Raw genomic sequence first — 16,874 nt, forward strand, 5'->3', positions numbered from 1 at the left:
ATAAAGTAGGCCTGCTGAGGTTTTTATCAAACCTTGAGGTTAGCAGATACGGGCTTTAACTGCGGATCGTTTTACCCTCCCTGTTGCAGCACTTCAATTCAAACCCGTTTCTTTACTTTTTTTTTCATAAAACTTCATTTCTACCGTTAGCAAGACATTGTTATTGTGGGTAGAAGTCGAGCAGGTGTAGCGCAAGCGCTGTTAGTGATGTTAGTTGTCAGTCCTGAACTTTCTTTCCGGCAGCTTTCCGTGTGCTTGCCGTCTGAAATCTTCTTAAAGCTCCCGAATATGACAGCCTTTGAGCTTCCTCAAACTTAGAGCCTAAACGGACGAGAAGCAACCGTTTCCGAGTTCCCCCTTTAGGGGCTGCCGGGGGTGCGGGCACGCCTGCCGCTGCCCCATACCCAGGTGCCGCCTGCCCGGGGTGCCCGGCGGGGAGCGCGGCGGCCCGGCCCGCAGGTGAGCCCCTGCCTCCCGCCGGGCCCGGGGCCGCGGCTCCCGGCACAGGGGCGCCCGGCGGCGGCTCGCACGGGGCTGGGGCGCCCGGCCCGCCCTGGCCCGCCCCGGCCCGCCGGCCCCGCCCCGAGCCGCCCGGCGCCGTGCCGTGCCGAGCCGAGCCGAGCGGCGGGCAGCATGCGGAGTGCCGTCAGTGCCGGTAGGTCCACGGGGCGGGGGGCGCGCTGCTGCCGGCGGAGCAGGTGCGGTGGGACCGGGGCTCCCCGCGGGTGGCGGTACCCGGGGCCGGGCTCGGCTTCCGCGGGCGGTGGCGTTCGGGGCCGCGCTGTCCCTTGGCAGGGCGCGGGCGGCCGGTGCCCGTGGCGGAGCGGCGGAGCCGGTGCCCTTGGCGGGACCGGTGCCCGCGCCCGGCAGGCTGGGCTCGACCCGGCGGGTTGGGGTCTGGGGCGGCCGTGGCCGTTTCGCAGCTGCGAGCAGTCCCAGCCCCCTGCGCGTCTGTAGTAACGCGGGGTGACGGCGGGTCGCCTCGGGCTGCGGCGGAGGGCGACGCGGGAAAAGTGGGAATAATCCTCGGCTCTGTGAGTACCCTGCGATTAAGGCAGCAAAATGCTTTCTGAATGTGTTACAACACCGAAGTGGGCTATTAGTTCGGACGCGTCTTAATGAGTGTGTTAATCAGCGTAACATCCTCCTCTGCTCACCTTTTGAGCTGATTGAATGTGGCATCTGTTGGGTTTTTCTTTGTGCTTTGAAGTATGCGTTAGCCTGTGACAGTAATTGTCTTGCCATTTTCACTGCGTTTTCAGTGTGTAAATCCAGCATGTGACTCGAATTCAGATCAGCTGGCCATGGGCTGGCTGGAACACCGGGGGCTGGAGATTTATTTGCACCTAGGCTTATACGGTTGAACCAGTATCAAAAAGTTGTAAGCTCTCCCTCAAGCTTATCGGAAAAGATCTGGAGGTCTCTGTCGACTTTAAAAATCGTTTACAATTGGCAACCTTGCCGGTACTTTAAGCCAAACTGACTGTGGAAACCAAACTGCATTCTTGTATCACCCTGCAGGTCAAAACTAAGGCATGTTGGTATGGCCAGGAACCTTCATATGAGTGTGGATTTCTTTTCTTTTTTCATCTCCTTAGAGACTCTAAATCCTGCAATAAGGTGGAGCAGTGCAGTTTGTTGCCAGGCCCAGCTGGGGTGCAGCTGCCCATTCTCTGACTCTGCTGTTGGTTTTGAGGAAGTTCTTAATCTCTCTGTGACTCAGTGTCCTAATCTTTAAAATGGTTTAATAAGACTTGTCACGCTTGCCTCCCAGGGATATTAACATCTAATTGATGTTCACCAAGTGCCTTGATCTGGGAGAAAAGAGGGCATCTTGCTTCCTTCTTTTGCCACTCTGTATTGATTGCTAATTATATTACAAGGGTGGAAAACAGATTTCCATCAGCCAAACTGGAATTCATGTCTGTTACCATTTGCACAAGCCTTCTAAAGAAGTGTATGTCCATATGCTTAGTTTGAAGTATCTGGGTCTTCCTCTAAATACAGAGGGTTTTATCCTTTCTGGAGGATGCATCTGAAAAATGTGCTTCTAAAATACTGTACTGAAGCATCAGCAAACTTTTGCTTCTGACTCTGGAGATATTATACAGTTTTTCTCTGTGCATTATGAGGTCATAGTACATTTTAAGACTTAGAATTAAGTTGACTCAACACATCCTTGATGTTAGTCTTACTCAGACTGAATCTTGTGTTCAGTCTGGGTTTTTGTCATGTTTCGCTTCTTTAGAAACTGAGAAAGTCTGCAACAATTTTACAGTTCTCTGCCTGAAAACAGAAGTTGTCTTTAAAATACAAGTGCTGTATTTGTCTTTGTAACCATTTCACTTGCTGACCAAAGCAGTAATTAGCCACTTTACTCCCCTGACTTGAATCTGGCCCCACCTCGCTGCCTCCCCCCTCGGGCAGATAGCAGAGCCTGCAGTGGCAATAGTACAGGGCTGGGGTGGTGGGGTCACCAGTGACATATGTTAGAAGACATCAGTATTCCATAAATCAGCTGGTGTAAGTGGACATACCTACTTACTGCACGGGCAGAATGGTCTTTTTCAGCTAAAGCCTTGAGCTGAGAAATTCTCCGTCCTCTTCCTGCGTCTTGGGCTCTCCATGCTGCCAGGCTGTGTGCTGGGAGGCTGCTTTCTGATGGGGCCGGCTAGCCAGGTACCAGCGCATTCACTCATGTGTTTTATTCAGTTCTTTTCAAGACTGTTGCTGCAAAAAATGTTAAACAGAGCTGTCAAGTTGATATCTGACAAATGAAGGTTTTAAAATGCTGCTTGACATTGGTGACTGCTGTTCTCTTCATAGTGCTAGAAAAAGGTATTGGAGATGCAGCTTATTCTCTGTGGTGGAGAAATGAAGTTCTGATGGAAAACTGAAGGTTGCTGCATTCAAATTCTTCTTCCTATGTGGTCTGTAGCAAGTGATGTGACTTTTCCTGCCCTGTCTGTGAAACTAGGTGAATTGTTAGCAAACCAGTATACAGAAACTTACAGAAAATTGTACAGAAATGAGAAGCCATCTCTGTTTGAAACTCTGAGCTTCTTGTTTGTTTGTTTGTTCGTTCTTAGTTGCCTTAATGTTGTTCTAAAGATGTGTGGCAGTGCAGTATCCCTGATGGTGGTGTTGTGCTGCTGTTTGTGGGGGGGTTGAGATTTCCTTCTGTTTTGTCTAGAATCTAGAAGTAAATATGATCTTGAAAGATTTTGGTTTTTCTAAGATAGTCTGAAGCAGAGTTTTCTTGCCTGGTGTCCATGTCCTGTTGCTTGCGGAGATGAGAGAGCCTGTTTTTTGTCTGGAGATGTTCTTTAAGTGTAAGAAACCATAAAACAAGAGAGGTGATCACTATCCGGCTTCTCCATGAGTATACTTTAAGTCTTTCACCTCTTTTAGCACGTACCTTGTATCTGCTCCAGCTGTGTCACTGCTCTGGTATTTTATAATTAGTATCTTGAAAACTCAAGGGAAAACTTTCAAATGCTAGATACTTCCCATTGGGGCTCTTCCACGTGGCTGTAACATTTGTTGTGAGTCCTTGGTAACGTGTATCTGTTCCTCAGGAGTCCCTCGTCTCTGATTCCCCTGGCATCAGCAGAAACCCTCTGTTTTCTAGTGGAAGAGGCTTTGCTTCTTAGGAGCACAGTGTGTTTTGCTTCCCTTAAAACGAAGACAATTTCAGATGACTGAAACTGAGGCCTGCCTCCCTGTATGGTCCTGCTGTTTTCTCAGCTTGCTTGCGTGGTGTATTGTGGAGCCAACAAACTATGGGAAGGCTGAGGAGTTGGTTTGTAGTCTATAGCGGCAGCCTGGCATGCATTATCTGTATAATATGTGTGTACCTGTTTAACGTGTGCACTTCGTGTATGAGCAAATTGTTTCTTTGATGCACCTCTTTCTTTTCAAGCTCTTTCTGTGTGAGGAGTCCATTAATTTGAAAAATGCAGCTGCTACTCTGTGTCTGGCAGCCTGGCTGCTAAGGGGTGGCACACTGTTTGCTTTGCTCATCGCTAGGACCAGGTTTAGAGGTGTTTATACTGCAAATAGACTCCTTCAGAAGCGGTATTAGTAGTTCGAGGTATTCCAGCACGGTACATTAGACTGTTTCCAGAAAAGATATATATTCTAAATTAAAGCTATTAAGTGTCCCACTGATTCAGTGACCATGCAGATACATAGTTAATATTGTATTGTGACACATTCTGGAAATTGCTGAGTTTATTTTTGACATGGAGAAGATGACTAAGAATAACTCTTTCATCTATGCATAGTTACATTTACAAGCAAATCAAAACTTCCCCAAAATGATCTTTAGTCATATTTAGAGTCTCAGTTCCATGAAAGGAAAAAAATTCAGACTTGTGCTTAAATCTGAGCTGCATGTGCTATCAAGCCCTCTTCCTGCTCTGAGCTCATAAACCCTTGTTCAGTGAGGGCTTATGTTTTGGGGGGGTTTGTTTCATTTTATAATCTCCCCCAGATTTTTGTCGCCAGTTTACTGTGCAGGGTGGGGGCAAGAGAAGCCCCATTCTGTCTTGGGAAAGGTAGACTCTACCGCAACACAATTTATAATAGACACTAATGCCCTAGCTTATATGTAGTTCAAGTTCTAATTATTTTCATTTCTCTGTCCCAGTCACACTGATATAACTAGAAGGAAACTTGCATTCATTTCTTCTTGCTTTTTCTTCCATCCTAGAGCTGTGATGGTAAGAGCTGGTGAGGAGGGAATAGTTATGAAGACAAGCCATGGGTTCAGAGATCACCTGCCTGTCTGGTTTTGGACACTTTGCTACATTTTGTTAACTTGTCGCCAAAAACTTTCTGTCTGGGGCCTGACTCCTTCAGGCAGATAATTTATTGAATTGTGTGATGGGAATATGTGGATTAGATTTAAACTTTTGTTCTTGTCACTGGCATCTCATCTGCATTGGTCTAGACGAACAATGCCAGTGGCTTCTCCACTTGTTGCATTCAACCAAGTGGATGTTACCACTTTGGTTTTTAAAATGACTGTGCCTGGCACCGTAAGTGTGTGTTACGGAGTTTTGTCTTTGTAAAAAGCAGGTTCATTGGGTCCATTAGTTCATGGTAAATCCTTCTCAGACCTTTTAAGCTTGCAGCTTCTTGCCTGTGTAGGCTGAGGCAGTGCCCAAGGGGGTGTTAGTGCTCATCCTTCCATGTAACTGCCATAGCCAAGCATCAAAATAGAATTTCCAAAGCCATGTGAAAATTTTGTTGGGACTATGTGGGGATGTTTTGTAATCAACTTTAAATTGTCTTATGGTAATTAAATTGCTTATCTTAACTCTTCTGCATATTTCATGGTGTGGTGTTTTTGTTGGTTTGGTTTTTTGTTTTTTTTTTTAATATAGTATCACTTCTGAAGGAGTACATTAAAAGGCTCAGTTCAGATAACATATTTTGCTATTTTCTTACGTGAATGGGCAACTCCAATAGCCAATTGGAAGGCTTTTGAATGTTCCAAGATGTTTTTTCCTAGTCTATCATGTGTAAATTGTGTATGATGAAGGTCAGAAAAAAAATCAACGGTTTTGAAAAAAGCAAAGCAGGAGGAACAAAAGACAAATTTCCCCCCCTCTTTGAGAAGGCTTAGGTTGGGCAGATAGTGGAATTGGTTTTTTGTGTGTAATCAGATAAGAGTGTACTGTAGTGACTGTAATCTGTGTTATTGGCTGAGGTGAGTCCCATCTGTTAGTGGTGTTAGGGATCTCCAGTACCCTTGGCCTCTAAACTTGAGCTCACAGGGAGCAGCACAGAAGGATTTAGAGAAACAAATGCAGTCTCCGAAGGCAGTTGCTAAAAGCAAGGGAGAAATTCATAACGCAGCACAATGTTCTCTGCTGACACCCTTTCCAGCTGCAAACCCCCTCTGGTTAAACGTTAGCCTTAATGAACTTTGCAAGATACCGGGTAGTTTTTGGTTTCTGCTTGCCCATGAGATCAGCTTTCTTTTGTACGGGATCATCTATTGTATATGCTTGTGATCAGGCTGTTTATTATGGATTTTCATTGTGCTGTGTCACCTTGTGTTGAGCTGGGGAATAATTTTAACTAGCAGTCTGAGCTGATTAGTAGAAAACTCAGGGCTTGTGTTGTGGGAAGTACTTGGGCTTGACTTCATCGTAGCGTGTAGTCAGTGGTGATTTCTATTTATTCATTAAAAATCTTGTCATCGCTGTTTTACTCCAGCTGTGGATCTGGCACGGTATGTACTTGTATGCTTGAATCACCATTGCTCTTCTCCTGTTGGAGGCTGTAAAGGAGTGAGCATCCTGAGAATAGAACTGACTTCTCCAGGTCTCACTTCCATCCTAGCTGGACTGAAGGAACAGCTGATGGAATGTGATATTTGGGTTTGGATAATTTATGTGAATGAGTTCTCTTTCAGATCCAGACTCCTAGCCTTCTGCTCAGTATTTGGTTTTCCTCTTTCACAGGGGTTCAAATTCAAGGTGCTACAAATTCCTATGGCTGCCACCTATGCAGCCAACTGTTTCTATCGGTTCAGAAAATTAAGTAATTGCACAGCTGTAGGAACAGAAGAATATTGAAGCCTGGAGCGATTTTTCTGATTTCAGTTTTGCTTCATAGGATAAATGTAGAGTGTAGGTTCCTCCCATTTCTATCTATAGATTTTTTAAAAGTAACAGCTGACACTCCTCTGTATTTGTGTTCAGAACATTAATGTGGTTGTATGAATATCAGAAATGTGCATGTTTAAGGCTTGGAAACAAGCTCCATAAATATGAGCTATTGGTGCAGATTCAAAGTGGAGTTCAGTGGATACTGAATAATATACCCTTTGCTGTAATTACTCTCTGAAACTGCCCTTGCACCAAGTCAATATTCGGTGTCCTAACAAATGCATTATGGAGAGTACGACTTACATAAAAACCAAAATACATCCCAACAGCAAACCTGTTAAGACACTGTCTTTCAGTTGTTCTGATGGGGGGTGTATGTGAGAAGGAAGTAGGATTAGGGTGGTTGACTTTATTTCCTGGAAATGAATAGCATATATTTTTCAGTGCATAAAACGGATATTACTCAGTTTGTGACCTGCTTCCTAGTAAAAGGGTCTTGAAGTGGGGATTGGTTTAAATCTGTTGCCTGCATTCCTGACATACGGTATTGTGTGATGCTATCTTGTCGCAGAGGCATGCAATGTGCTGTGATGTATAAATAACCCTGTGTGTCAAAGGTAATTTGAGACAATGTGCCAAATATTTAATGAAGCACTGGGTCTTGTCCTGGTACCTGGTATATATTTGGGAATAGGTATCTGAGCTGAAAGTGCAGCAGAGGGGTGATGAGTAATGTAATACTCCCCAGCACATACTGCAGAGCTACTGTGTACGGTGCAGTAAGACACAACCAGTGCTACAGGTCAGCTGCATCTTATTTGTAACTTTGATGCTTAGATAAGTGGACAGGAAAATAGGTTAATATACACTAGGCCAACCTGCTTTGTGCATGTTGAGGGGGAAAACATTGCCTTTAGTATCCTCTGTGGGGTAATTTTAGTGAATACTTCACATACCAATTTTCAAGATAAACGTAGAATAGCGTACAGAGGGGAATGGCTTTATTCCTGTGGAAGCATCACTTCTCCCTTGGAGGTGGACTTGGGGGAATGCTGACCTCGGGCAGTTTTGTGCCTCAATACTTTTGCTTTTGTGCTTAAGGTATCCTGGGCCTGTGAGGGAGATGGCTTTGGGAGGTGCAAAGCAGCAGGTGCTGGCATGGGAAGGAGGATCTGTGCTGTGCACCAGGAGCTGGGCAGAGGCCTGGGTATAGGTGGCAGAGGTAGATGCTGGCCCCTTGCTCAGAGAAGATGGTTTCTGTCTGGCTTGCCTTGTCATCTGGGAATGAAGCTCCACAATGGGGAGTTTTCCTCTGTGTATTTATGTGGGAAAGGAGATACACAACATCTTTATCTTACACTTGCCTATGCAAAAATGCTGAGGGGGGGGTTATATTCTTTCTCTCCATTTTCTTTTTTACTGAGGAAGAAGCTGTGATTGTTTCCTGAATGCATGCAGGTAGAGGGCTCCAGCAATATTTCTACTGCTATTTCATGACAAATTCAGAAGCTTGATAACGTCTTAAGGCCTTCTTTATGCATGCATTTTAAATATATACCACTGAGCCTGTATATAGGTATTTCTTTAGCTGCTGACAGCGAATGGATTGGTGTTATTAGTAACTTGTGCATAGAAGCATCTTCAAGCTCAGTTGCAGAGTCAAAATGTTTGTCCCCCATTTATTGTATGTTCATCATGCATTAATAGAGAACAAAAGGAATTACATGGCTATTTCAGAACAAGGTGAGGCATTCTTGCACGTTGTTCACAATACTTTCCTCTTACAAAGGTAAGTCCAAGGTTCAGCCTGACATTCAATAAAACGACTCAAATGACTAAACACTGACAGAGTTTCTTGACTCAGCTTTTTCTAACGGAGCATTTATATGCATCCTTCTGATGGTCAGGTAAAGCAGGTAGCTCTACAAAGCAATGTCAATATGAAACTCTGCTCTTTGAGGTAAAGCTTTGTGGGTTCTTTGAGAAGTAAAACATTCAACAAGACATAACTGACCCAGAACTTAATAGGATACAAGTTTGTAAGGCAATCTGGCTCATTTGAAATCTCGAGCCAATAGAACTGTAAACACTGGCTTCTGGAAAATAGCTGTATAATTATTTGTCTCTTAGTCACTGATTTCTAAGATAACTAAAGGAATGGCATATATAGTATAGCAAGTCTGCATTTGCATACAAGATCTAATTTAGAAGTAAATAATGATGTAGATACATCACAGGTGTTTTACTCTAATAGTTCTAGAGCACAAAGAGACTGTGAACCACTACTTTTCAGTTTTATTTGCTCTACTGAAGTAACATACAGAGAAGCAAAGAATGGCAAGGTTTTCCTTGTCTATCTGCCTAACTGGCTGTTGTGCAGCCAATATGCCAACACATGTGCAAAATTTATTGAAAATGTGTGAGAGAGAATTACTGGTACTTCTAAAAAGTAAAATGCAAGCTTACTTCATTACTTTGTTTGACTTCCCCACTAGGTATCAACAGACTTTGTAGGGTTGTGATCAGCACTTCTGATGAGTTCATGGAAGCCTTCATTACATTTAATTTTAATGACTGTTTCTCTAATAAGAAAAATACACCTTTGTCATGCTGAGAAGCAGCTTATGTTTTGAATCCAAGTTTTTTACTTTCCCTATGAGTTTTTTCTGTTGTCTAATATTTTGCTGGGATATTATGCCAGATACAGGGCTGAAATTAATATGTTTTTTAATTTTGGAGGAGAAGGTGAAGCCAAACAGTGTTTTCTTCCTTTGACTTATGATTTCATTAGGATTTTAAGGATTATTCTGCTTTCTTGGGTGAAGATAACCAGAAGAGAGAGCTTTTCTCTTTTCTGCCAGGTCTGGGGAATTTAAAATTAAAATTAATTGGTTGTTCTGGACCTAGTCATTAGAAACTAATATAGACAACATAAGTATTACCTCCACAATTAGAATTAAGCAAAAAAGGCAACATTTACATTAATTATTTATTTACCTTGCAGTCCTGTATTCACATGAATAGTCTGTCAAGTGTATTTGCAGTCACCTTTTTATTTTTTGAAAAAGGATCCAAATTTCTAGTATTCCTTATCCAATCCATTTAATCTTGAATAGAATATTAACAGTCATTGTCCTGTGTGAACACTTGTTTCATGTCTTGTGGTGTGTTGCTTTTTTCTTGTTAAGACTTCTTAAACTTTATTTGCAATGTTCTGTCTTTACCCGTATTTACAGATCAGTGGGAGGGGGGAGATAGAAGAAATTACCTTTATTTTCAAATGAGTGGTTGAGTATTGACATACCCGAATACATGCTTAGTCATGTGCTGTGATGCTGATGAGTTTCGCTTGGCACACCCCAGCAGATGCAGTCCCTCCCCTGTTTTCAGCAGAGCCATCTTCTCAGTGGTGCAATTGTAGATGACTGGATTTGGTTTACAGCAGTGACACAGTGTAATGATAACCTTGCCAATGCTAAGGAGAGGTGGAAACAGCTGAACTTTTTGCTTGTATAGCACGTTCAAAAAATCTCACTCAAGGTACTGTGACCTGAATGTTTTGGTCAGTGTCACAAAACTGTTGTGAACTTCTGTAAGACAGTGTCAAGTGGCAGTGAGACTTGAGCCAAAGGTTCTTTCTTCTTTCTTCCACCAAAATTGTGTATTAGTTGCTCATTCAGGTTGTGTTTTTACTTTACCTTTTTTTCCCTCTCCTCTAAGCCTATATTCTAGCTTATGTTTCTGTTGCTTTTGATTACAATTCTAGCAGTAAAATTTTCAACTTTAAGTTGTGAGATGCCCTGGTGTGCAGCCTCATAGGGATCAGAAAAATAGGATGTGGGCAGTAATGCAGAGAAATCCATTTGAGAACTTTGGTAATTGTGTTGGTAACTGTTGCTAATGATCTGGGTCTTCTGTCTTGGAAATATAAACATGTTGGATTTATTGTACTTCTTAACACGTGAAGTATCTGTGCCTGTAAAGTTACAGCAGGCTGTCAGAGCCTGGACAGACTGCTCAGGGAAGGTAGTGCCTGCAAGTGCAGTGCACTTCGGCTTGCTTGGGCATTTTGTAGATCCAGGGAAGAGGAGTCACGTTAGCAGTGGCTGCGCTGAATGTCCTTGGTTGAAATCCTTGCCCCTGCCTGTCAGGCATACGCCTTAAGCAGATTTACTAATCTGACCTTTTGACCTGCTGATGATTAATAGACCTCTGCCGGAGCGCTATGAGACCTGGTTACTCTGGAGTGGCCCTGCCAGTAAAGGTCTGCCACGAGGTAAAAGGAGTAATAATGTAAGTGCAGCTGCCCCAGCTTGCAAGAAGATGGGCTGTAAGAGGCCTGTGCAAAGCTGTCAGCTTCTGTTTTTAGAAAGGAAGGGTGCTTTCTGCCTGATGTTGCACTGAGTCAGTTAGGATATAGTCTGACCTGAAAATACCAAGGTGAACTGTTCATGCGTTACCATACGCTGCATGCCAAGATGCCTTGGGGAAATATGCTCTGCAAAAAGTTGATTCATAATTAGTTGATACGCTAGATATTAGGAATCCAGTGAAGTGCTGCCTTCTGCTCTTTTTTTCTGGTAATCTCCCTTAGATCCAGTTTATATATTCAAAGCACCATTTCACGTGCACATCTTATGGGCAGCAACAGAAGAGACTGTAGTGGCCACTCGTGTAACTCAGCATCTGTAACTTACACCTCTACACCTCTTACACCTCTTTTTAGTCTCCTTTTATGGCATCTTTTGTTGCAGTGAAAAAAATAAACTATTAATTGAAGAATCCTATCATGTCAATCATAGAAAGCTATGAATAAAATGTTCTGAATGTTGTTGACTTGCTGCACTAGGACATCTGGTAAGCAAACACTCTGCTAGTAAGGCTTCTGAATTTTTCTGTGTGCTGGTGTTGCTCCCCCAGAGGCAGCATGCTGGTCATGTTCAGTGGCAGGATGGGTGGTCGGCAATGGGTGGAGGTGGAAGAATCCCAGCTATATGTTGTGGGGCGAGGAAGGCTTTGGATCGTGGAGCACAAATAAGCTGTCATATGAAATACAACAAAAGAGTTTTTCATGAAAGGCTCCACATCGTTAGTGGTGGCAGGAGCCCTGAGGTATGTGCTCACAAGCCAAATGAGTGTAATATATCCTTGGAGATGTGTGTGTGGTTTTAAATGTGGCATTTTAAGGTAGCAGGTTAATCTGGCTGGATAGAAGCCCATTTTCCCTAGATGCAGACAGTGGTATGTCTGATGGACCTCCTTTGAAAGGAATTCCCTGAAGTTGATAGCATCAGTGAAAAAGTCATGCTCAGTCTGGTTTTGATAGAAACACAAGATCTGACAGCCCTCACCCTGCCTAACTGCACCAGGCACCAAATAGACATTGATGTTCAAAGCCTTTGCTGTGATAATCTGTGCTACACACAGGGGAGATTCTGGACTATTTGAACTTAATCTATTTCATGGTGATCTGTGCTTGGCAGGAATGAGGGTGGGGGTAAAAACTCTCGTGTTGTACCTTGAAGAACTGGGCTGATTCTGTGACTGTTGCAGTCACCCCCGGCTCCCTTTCTGATTTCTAAGTCAGGATTTCTGATTTAGAAATGCATTATGGAAATGTTTTGACTCGCATATGAATTTTTTTTATGGTACTGTGCCTTTTCTGTCATTTTTTTTTCTTTGGCTGCTGGTTTGAGTTTGTTTTAAGTATTATCTGGCTGTCCTGTGACTTGCATGAAAAAGGAAGTGCTGCTGCTTGAAAATTTTGCTTCCAGAGCTGATATAAATATGCTATAAACTTGTGCTATACTTCTTCCTCACCAGATTATTTCATCTGAGGTTTAGTTTGTATGTTGACTCGCCTTTTATTTTTTTTTTTTTCTTCCCACGGGGTTGAGCTCATACTACACAAATTTTATCTGTTTGGACCTGGTGTGCTAACTGTCCAAAATTTCTGGTGTAAGCCTTTTTCTCCTTCATTTTTTTTCTTCTCTCCATACAATAACTGCACAATACCTGAAACTCAATTGTGATCACATGCCTGTGGGTGCAGCATGTACTGAAGAACCTGTTTTTAACTTCAGTTCAAAATTGAAAGGGGAAATACTGCAATTTAAATGCATCGTAATTCAGCTTTTACTTCAGAAAATATCACTGTTTTTCTTTGCTTTGTGTAGTGTATCACTTGTTTATTTGCTTTGGTAATTGGAGTAGCAGTTCCAAGCAACTGTTTGGGTGGAGAAAAAAAAAATCATGTGTCTTTAAGAAAAAAGAAGTCTGAGCTGGAAATAAAAGCTGAGGAGGAAAAACTGTACAATGGTACCTTTGAAATACTTTTTTTTTCTTTTCTCTGCCCCCACCCCAGTGCTTTACAAGGCTGAGAAGTACTTCATGATCTTTAGTGGTGTTCTGCCACTTTGGGTTTTCTTTGCAGCCGAGGAGTGAATGGAGCATGAGGGTCCTTCAACTGCTCATCCTGAACCAGCATCTGTCATTGTGCTGTGATGGAGGCAGTGACAGGATGCAGTTTGGTCCAAACAGAGATGTCCAGGTCCAAACACAGATCCTTCTGCCTCTGTCTGTTTGTCCATCACCAGCCACCACGGTGCTGACACCTAGGCCAAAAGTCAGGCTCAGCTTGGCAATGGCAGAGCGAAGTGCCACATGCAGATTGCTAAGGTCTGTAATGAAATAGCTGAGAAAGCACAGAACCAGCCTTTACTTGAGTTGCACTGTTATCATGGGTTTATGACCACGCAGGGCCCCATGTCATGAGCTCCAAGGACATCCCGCTTTTGAGAGATGCTGCAACAAAGCCTATGCTGTTTTGTGCATATAGCTTTTGGGGCACTGGCTGCATTGATATTTAGTCACAGTGGTAATACAGCCACTGTATTAGGGCATTAGCTAACTCTCTGTTCCAAGTAAACTAAAGCTTGATAACTGAGGTGTAGATAAAGATCTGGTTGCACATTTCAGTGAAATAAAACCAGTACTGTTTAGCTGTATGCAAAACAGAGGGAGAAACTTGTGCTGATATAGAACTGGGAGAAGTCCAAGATAATACAAGGTCTTGGGCACAGTAAAGCAGCTTTTTTTTTTTTTTTAAATCATATTTGTAAAGTGGAAAACTTAACAATATTTCCTTTGTGAATAGCTTGCATCCACAAATCTTTCTCTTCATCCTTTTTCTGATAGTCAGTTCTCTGTTTTCCTTCTTCATCTCTGTAAGCTGTGGATATTAAAATTGTTCGAACTACATATGAAGGAACTGTAATAAAGGAACACATCTTCATGTTTTCACTTAGTTTGCTTTATGTAAGTACATTGGATGAATGGAATTTGAGTTTTCTTCCGATCAGAAGTTGAGTAAAAACTTTCAGTATCCTGACAGTTCCCTTTCACCAGTTCCTGCTCTTCCCAGTGCTGGCACGGTGAGGGATGAGCACAGTGCTGGGGTGTTGGGCTGTGTGAGCTCAGCCTCAGGGACCACGCAGGGGCCATGGGCAGCATGTGGCAGCTGGGGTGAGGGCACAGCCAACCCACGGCTTCCCTAGCGTGGCCCTGGGGGTCTGGCAGCACTAAGGCACTGGCCGGCGGGCATCCAAATGGGTGGTGGAGGCTGGGCTATGCTAAAGCAAAACCAAATTGACCCAAGATGTTTCTGTAAACCACTTACTTTCCTAAATTGTTGTTTTCTTTAACAAAGCCAGCTCTAAACAGGACTTCGTGTACCAGGCGCTCTAAAACCCAGAACTAGTTCATCCTTTCTCTATCTGAAAATTACAGACTGTTTGAGAGTTGAGGCGCTGAAGCAGCTTCCCTTCCTGCAGTTGCAGAAAGACACAGCTGAAAGAAATGTGGTGCCTTTTAATCTATTCTGGTACTGCAAACTTTATGTTCAAGTAAGCAACATGTAGTCACCACATGGCATCATTTCAGGATTCCCAAGCAGCCGTAGCTGTTACATGTAAACTCATGTTAGTATATGGGAATGAAATGGTAGCAGTGTCTTAAAATGTTCTTGGTATGTCTAACATAGCAGTGATGTTTTTGCACTAACACATGCTCAACTCCCTAAAAGCACTGTTATTGTGGACTTTCAGATATGTATGTGTTAATGTTGGCCATGGCCATAGCAATTTTCGTTAAGAAATTTTGAATCTTCTATGTAGTAAAGCAAATATCAGGACTAGATGACAGTGAGAAAAGTAAGTTCTTAGAAAAATGCACATGGTTCTTTGCCTTGGCACTTTAGAATTGCCTGCATTCCTGCAGTGTCTGCTGCTTACAGTGAAATACAGGTATGTGGAAAAATAAATTTTCCAGATGAAAGAATGACTAATGAAAAGCCTGATGGTAACATCTTCTACATATTTAAGCATAGGTCATTTTGCCTCATGGAAGCAAATGGCCAGTGTTGCATAAAGACTTTAATGTGAGAAGGCGCATCCACCTCTGAACTTCAATGTTGTTGACAGGTCTGACGTAGAGGGTTTAAAACTCAGGCTTTTAGAACCAGCCTGTGTGATGAGCAATTACTATTAAGAAGTGCTTTTTTTGGTGTTTCACATTTTCTAGTAAACTTTTCTGTGCTGGAAAAGATGAATCACAATTGAATTTTGACTATACCTCAGCTTGCCTTGTGAAAACAGTGATGTGTTTGTCATCTCTCCTATTATTGGTTAATGGTGTTCCAACTGCTGGTTTGTTTGTTTTGGGTTTTTTTTTAATGGATTTCCCAAAACTAATGTTTCAAGATTTATTTTGTTGTTTGAGAGGATTTTTCTGCAGCAGAAATGGATGATGTTTTTGTAACTCTCCGGGAATCTTTTTTTGGGTTGTTTTTCTTCATTTTTTGGGAAGTCAAGGCCGAGAGAGGGTAGAAATTGTGCTGCACGTTTTCTTCCAAAAATACTGTCAGCAGCAATTTTTTCTAGTTTCTTCTGGTAACTATGGGTCCAGTTTACAAGGACAAAAAAAAAAAAAAAAAAGGAAAACAGATATAAAGCAATCCCTGTAGCTTTCTTTTTGTCTTCCCATGTAAATGTTCCCTGGAGCAGAGTTAGATGTTTAACCTAAATTTTCTGGTTTTCCACCACCCTCTGGCTGACTTGTCTGGTTGCGGCTTCACAGTTCTCCACTGTCACTTAATGGCTGGTTTTTGACAGTGAGTTGACATTACTCTGACAAAGGAGCCCATCATTCATGACTCAAAACTGTTGGTTTTTTTTTTTTTTAAAAATATTCCTTTTCTCTTCCTTTAACTTATTTGTGGTTCCCATGGATTTCAGTGTGACTAATAACATTAATACCCCAGTAAGCCTCAGGAAGTATCGTGTGCTAGCTTGCATTAAAAAAATCATAACAGTGGAATGTGTTGATTCCTAAAAGCATGTGTATATGCATATGAAATATTGCCCAGAATGTTTTATTTCTTTGATACTGGCAACGCGGTACCGTCTGTGTTTTCAGTGGATTAATCCTGGTTACTGATCTGGAAGTCTGATGTCTACAGATGAGGGCCATCATGAGCTCTGCCAAGTGAATTACTGTGACCTGAAGCCCTTGGGGTCTTGCAGCCCTCGTGCTGGCTGTTTATTCCACCCGTTCAGTTCTTGGGTAATTGCCACAGCCCAAATAATGAGAGGGAAACATACTGGAGAGAAGACATGTAACCAGAAATCCACTCTTGGAAAGATAATCTGAAACCTACATGCCAAAAGTTCTACAGAGTATTCTGTGAAAGCTAACACTGGTGCTGTTCTTTTTCTTCCCCACAGACACATCCTGGGCAGTTTACTTCAGTACAGCCATAATTTCATATTTTTGCTTAAAAAATTTCAAACAAATATTAATTTCCTTTCTCACAGAAATCCTGACGGGAAAAAGACGGTCTATTTTGGTATTCTCTGTTCTCTGGTCCCTCACTGCAAGGCACTTTCTGGTGTCTCCAGCTGATGTCTTTGGGTAGTTTTCAGTTTGAGTAGCAGCAGTGCTGGCCACGGTTCTCTGCTCCATAGCCCCTCTGGGTCAAGAGTGGCCGCAGCAGGGGAACAGGCTCTATCTGGGCATAGGGTGGCTCCCAGCTGGAAAGAGCAGAAGGCACCGGTACCGGTGGCCCTGGTTACCCCGTGGTCCCTGCGGGGGGCCTCCAGCTGCCTGGAAATGTGGTGGCACTGCCAGAGGCCTTGGCAGGCTCACGTTGCTGTGTCAGTTCACAGCCTGTCTTGCCGCTCCATCCTTCTGGAT

General features: G+C 43.0%; 1 protein-coding gene across 5 annotated transcripts in view; it reads left to right on the plus strand.

The window, feature by feature from the left end:
* Positions 1-209: 209 nt before the first annotated feature.
* Positions 210-16,874, plus strand: part of MICAL2 (microtubule associated monooxygenase, calponin and LIM domain containing 2) — a 133,128-nt gene continuing 116,463 nt past the window's right edge. Inside the window, exon 1 of one of the 5 annotated variants that reach the window (XM_055813859.1) lies at positions 210-655. The gene's annotated coding sequence lies outside the window, so the exon portion shown is untranslated. Of the gene's footprint in view, positions 656-819; positions 1,035-2,433; positions 2,680-16,874 lie in introns of those variants that run through there. The other 4 variants (XM_055813855.1, XM_055813858.1, XM_055813857.1 and 1 more) reach the window with 4 other exon arrangements.

The sequence above is a fragment of the Falco peregrinus genome, chromosome 9 (assembly GCF_023634155.1).
Source record: "Falco peregrinus isolate bFalPer1 chromosome 9, bFalPer1.pri, whole genome shotgun sequence".
Lineage (NCBI taxonomy): Eukaryota > Metazoa > Chordata > Aves > Falconiformes > Falconidae > Falco > Falco peregrinus.